Raw genomic sequence first — 6,197 nt, 5'->3', positions numbered from 1 at the left:
TATATTAACCAAGTATCATGTTAAGTTAAGCAAAACAAAAAGGGAAACTGTCAGTAAGATAGAAGAGGGGGAAAAAGTTCACCATGTGTTTGTTTTGCTTTTACAATATTATTCTGATTAAAATATTGTCTCCAGAAAGATGTTTCTCCATCCCTTCCATTGACTGTATAGAAGAACTTTTTACAGTCAATGATTCCTACCTGCTCTTACTATAGATCACAGTGTCATCTGCAATCATCATGGCCCACATTTGTCAGTCTTCCCATCACAAAAGCAACAACAACAAAAAATGAAATCAGATCCTTGGTGCAATCTAAAAAATAATGTTTACTACAGCATTAATATCTTCTTGGTATATTAAAAACACGAATTATAGGAACAAAGACAATTATTTATGTAGGAAAAATTAAAAAAGTGTCACTATTAAGTAAAAGTGTGCAATACCAAGTACACTAAAAAGTGTCTTACAATTTCTGTTTTTTTGTGATTTCCTATCTATTAGTGGCTTAAAAAAACACCTTACAATTTAAATTTAAAAAAAAAAAAATTTATTTTAATTTTACAACATGTCCATTGTAGAGGACAACAGGATGATATCTTTGTGAAAACAGAACCGAATATAAAAAAATCAGAAAAAAGGAGCAGAATAAATCTTCAGGGGGATATTCACCCAAACACTTAAAAAAAATGTTACTTGTTGCCTCCAAGGACAAAATGTATGTAATAAAACTTAACATTGTAAAACTTGTATTCAGTTCAACAATGAACATGAGCAGTTCCTTTTTTCTTCTCCCTTTGGAAAGTTTAACTGTGATAATCCTTGAAGCATGCTTTCTATTTGGTTATACAGAGGAACATCTTGCATTTGGAGCATCTGATGTACGTCTTGCCATTACAGCCCATGTTCCTACATCTTTCTGCATGTTTGATGTCCATCATCTCTGGCATGTGCCTGGCTCCTAGCCTACGTACAGATGGCTCTGGTTGTGGGGTCCTTGTTTTGGTTGGTGGTTGGTACTCTTCCTCACTGTCTTCACTTTCACTGCTGTCATCAAATGAAGGACTATCCATCAGCTGTTCAGCCAGGTGCAATTTGAAGTCCAAATACTGTTGGGTGTTCCTAGCTGGTCGATTCAGCGCTTTGCTGTCAGACTTGTACTGGATCCAAGCATTTGTGATGGCAACATCAAAGAAATGTGTCTTCACACGAGATGTCCACTTCTTTGTCCTGGTTGACATGCGGTAGAAGCTCAGCATTCGGTCACAGAGGTCAACGCCACCCATGTTGTCATTATATTCCCTGATGACTGCTGGCCGTCTCACCTGGACATGAGCTTTGTCTTTGTTGGACCATCTGCTACAAATATCCTCTGGATCTTTGCCGTAGACAGTGGAGGCCATCAGACTGGTTTATTATCAAACCATTTTGTCACTGCCAGCTCAGGTTCCCTCCGGACCAACATCACTGAAGCTCCTCTTCCTTCTTTTCTCAGCTGCTTATCTCCTGGCAGCTGGTATTGCTTTGGAACCCTGTTCTTCATGATAGTTCCAGTTGCTGGAAGACCCTTTGAGAGCAAAGCATCCATGAGGTTGACCGTTGTGAAAAATTTATCAAAGAACACATGAGTTCCTGTGGGAACTGACTCGACCATTTGTAAGACCGCTGCAGCTCCGACTCCCAGTCTTTGGCCACTGAATGTGTTCTTGCCCTGATAGACCTCAAAATCCAGGACCAGGCCGTTTGGTGAAGCAAGCACAAAAACCTTTAGGCCAGTAGAGTTTGGCTTTCCTGGCACATACTGCCTTACTGGGCAGCGGCCTGTGAACGGGATAATTTGCTCATCAATGCACACCTTGTCCCGCCTTGGAAGACTGAGACAACCTTGCCTCACACGATCAAGCAATGGTCTGACTTTCCAAAGAATATCTGACTCCTTTGCCTCTTCAGCTACATCCAGGTCATTTACAATCTTGAGTGAGCTCCTCAGCTTGTAGAACCTATCCCTTGTCATTTTCCTGCTAATGACTGGCACTTTAGTCTTTTTAGCCCAAAACATTTTGACTCTGGGATAGCCAAGGCAAGCCATGTGTATTGATATGCCAAAGAAGATCGTGATTTCTTGGGCAGTGGTTTTCAGTGAAACTCCAGTAGTTTGCAGCGATCTTTAATTTGTAAAATCTGCCAGATCCTCGAAAATTTTGCTATCAATGTACTGTGAAAGGTACTGGATTGGACTCCAATATTCACAAACTTTCGGGTCATCTTGATGGGCAGGACGTCCAGGTATCACAGGTGTGAATCTATTGTAAAAAAAAAACAAAAATTCAAGTTGATAAAATAAATAACAATTCATTTTTTTCCACATCCATTTAGATAAATGCAATAATTTGAATTTCATGGATGTGAGATGACTATTAAAGAACTTTCTAAGTGTACTTTTTAAAGTAACTTGCATATTTTAACAGCATTTACACAAAGTACAAATACTACAAAGTTCTAACATGGTCATAAAATGTAAGCCATTAGACTGAAACTAAATAAAACATACAAGTTAGTCCTGGCCCACAGAGCACGGCGACTTTCCTGCTCCTCCTCTGACTCTGACTCATCAGATTCTCCAGAATCATCATCTTCTTCATGTTCACCTATCACAGGCTGCATCTCATCCTCCTCATCATTTTCATCATCTGAAAGCTCCAAATCTGAATCTCCTTCTACTATCTGGTATAGGATCCTCTCTGCTTCACTTCTTTCTCCTAAAATGATGGGCAGCCATTAAATACATTAAAATGGTCCTGGTGTCCACTATAGTTGACATTCTTAAAATACCTGCTGTTTCACAACAGAAAACATGAAACTGTTTTTAAATGTAAAAATATTCTTCCTAACATGTTTATAACCAAGAATATATACACTTTTCGTGGTAAAAAAAGCAATAGATGCAGAATATTTGACTTACTTTTCAGCTTTCCATAAAATGTGGTTGCCTGTATGGCAGCCATCTTGCTAGAGGAAAAAAGTAAAGTTCCCAGCATGCAAACTCATCACATGACATATCAATGGAAAGCTAAGGATGTCCTCTACAGGGTACTATAGGACTTAGAAGGTTATCTACAAATACTTAAGAAATATACAGGTAAACAAAATGTCCATTATAAAGGACATACATGAATGGGCCGGGTCTCAGGAGGATAAATATAATTTAAAAAAACGGTTCTTTAGTCATGAAAAATTAATTTCTGCTTTAGGTTAGGTTGTTGTAACCGTTTCTTAATTTGAAGCAAACAAGAAACATTAAATGTTGCTTGTTCCTCAAACGAGCATTGAAGTCAAGTGGAAGAGAGCTTTATTGATTATTGATTATTGTTTCTGGTGTTAAAAAGTTAAATTTTATATCAGAAAAAAATATTTCTATTTTAATTGTGTTTTTATGTTGCTTTATTTCCCTTTCTTGTCAAATGTTTGTAAATCTGTTTTTTAATCCTTATAAAAAGAAGAACTTGAGCATATTTAAGGGCATTTGTTTTGATTAAAAGTGACTAGATTCATGGTTGAACACATCAGTTTGGCCAGTACTTGCTTCCCACTTTAGACTTTAATTTTTCTGTTTAGAACAAATAAATAACCTTAGATGTTTCACATTTTTGTATCCATATTAAAAACCTCTCAAAAGGTTTTAATTGTTAATTCTAAAAAAACGTGCTGTTTGAGCATTTCTGAGAATTTCTGAGTTCAGTTGACCTAATAGCCGAGGTAAGCTTAAGCTAAAAAGTGCATAGTGTGAAAAACAAAAACTAAACTCTAGAGGAAGACCAAAGAAGAGGTTCATGGATGGGTGGAGGAGGATGATCCAGAGGACATAGAAGAGATGGAGGGGAGACTGCTAGAAGGAGCAGTCAAAATACAAAGCAGGAGAATGTCAATATAACCTGACAAATGAAGAGATGTACAAGTCTTGAGCAGCAATCTTTTTGCCGTGTCTGAATCAGGTTTTTCAAGTAATGGTACTAAAACGATCTGAATCCAGGAAACCAGATGAGCTTCAACTTTAAAGATAAGGACTTTGGTGCCATCCAGTGTGACTTTTTATTAACTACAAGCAATCAACACAACAATCTTCAAAGTATCTTTTAGTTAAACATCTTGCAATAATGTTATACATATACAATAATTCATTAAAGGAACTGAGATGGAGAGTAGGGAAGTCAGAAGTTGTATTTTACAAGAGTCCTTCTGAACCCCTAATGTCAGAACTGTTGTGATGTACCAAGATGGCCACAAGGAGGCGTTACACAGAGGCGAGGTCCACTGCCAGGAACAGACGAGCCTCCAGGAATCTGGAATCTCTCCTGTTCCTCCGGAGGGGAGTGGGAAAGAGGAACAACACATGAATCACACTGCACCAAACAAAGGCATGGAGAACTAAATGAAAAATAGATGATAAAGAATACTTTCCTCAGCTTTTAACTTCTAGCAACTAATTGTTATTGAAAACTTAATTCAGACATGTTAATAATAAGATGCATGCAGTATGCCACATATACCAGATGATTATAATAACAATAATACCCAGTTTTTAGCCTATCAATATTAATATAATATTAAATGAGCCCACATAATCCACAGCAGGGAGAATGATTAGTTCCTCTGAGAAATTTGTATAATGGATGGAATAAATATTATAATTATTCCCAATACATTAGGTGAGGTAAGGGATCAATAAGTTAAATACTCTGATTACTAGCTAGCCTGGCAATATCCCTGCTCAAAGAGGAATATTTTAAGACTAATTTTGAATGTGGAAGACTATTGTCTTCAGAAGTCTACTGTTGTTGACAAATATTCAAAAACTATCAAACCACTTTTTATATTTAAATTTTAAATAATATCCACTCATTTTACTTCAAATCTGTGAAAGTAGAAACTCCACCTTTATATATTTGACTCGTGAATTTCTACATTCCGTTAAAAGCTCATTCACACCAATGAGGACATGTAGAGTGAATGTGTGGATTAATTACATTAAAAACATGCTGACATTAGATTCTCTGCTGATTTCTCAACAGCATTTTTGGAAAGTATACAGTTAAAGGACTTGGACAGGTCTGAGTGGATACTGATAAAAACTGTAATCTGTTGTTTATGTGATTTGATTAAGACTGAAGATTAAAGACTCATCTATGTTTACTACGATGGAAAAAAGAAAGGGGAAAAAAATCAGACTGATTCTGGAGTCCTCACTGTCTGCGTCTCTGATCTGCTGGTACTGGACCAGTGTGTGCCGACATGCATGCTAAAATGTTTTTATTTTTTTTCCACTTCTTTCTTCATGGCATAAGCAGTTTTTCTTTCTTTCTTTCTTTCTTTAGATGTCTATTTTTATTATTTATATGTATTTTTTGCTTTCATTTTTTCATAGCCTTTAGTTTACATATTATCCACTGAGACTGTTGGTTAAACGCCCCAACTACAGACAGAAGATGGATCAACAACTTTTAAATTAACTTTTTTCTCTCCTTCTATTTTTTTAACCATTTTTATTTATTTCTTGACCGCCCTTGTAGTTGAGTTTACAGCCTTTTTGTAACATTTGTGGAAGATTTAACCCCAAAATGTTCAACTTCCTCTGAGCTATACTAAAGTGAAGTCGGTTCCACTTGTTCCAGCGGTGTGACAGTTGAAATTCTGCAGCTCCATGTAAAGGATACAAATGTTCATTTATCTAATCAGGAACACATTAATCCTATTTTCACTAATATCATTGAAGTTTCCACTGCAGATAATCCTGTTTATGTTATAATAACCTCAGTTTGACTCCATTTTTGATTTATTTGTTTTGGAAAAAATAATTTTCTTAATTCTGTATATTTAGATCTTAAAAGAATTCAACAAAATAACTCTGTTTTAAATCTATTAATTGCAAAAATGTATATATATAGATATGGTTTTCTGTTCTAAATTCATGAGAAAACTCCATATTGACTATTTTAAATCCATTACTTTTGGGGAAAAACATTTTGATATTTTAAGTTTATTTTTAGATATAAAGTTAAAAAAACAAATTTTTCTAATTTTTGTGTTTCTTATGTTAGGAAAATAGTAGAAATTGACTTTTGTTTTAATTTATTTATTATTAATATGATATTCTTCTCTTTTGAGTTTTCTAAATGCCAGCATAAAACTGACTTGACTCAAT

Source organism: Oryzias melastigma, linkage group LG8, assembly GCF_002922805.2.
Source record: "Oryzias melastigma strain HK-1 linkage group LG8, ASM292280v2, whole genome shotgun sequence".
Lineage (NCBI taxonomy): Eukaryota > Metazoa > Chordata > Actinopteri > Beloniformes > Adrianichthyidae > Oryzias > Oryzias melastigma.
The sequence above is the reverse complement of the archived record's forward strand: the minus strand, read 5'-3'. Positions refer to the sequence as shown.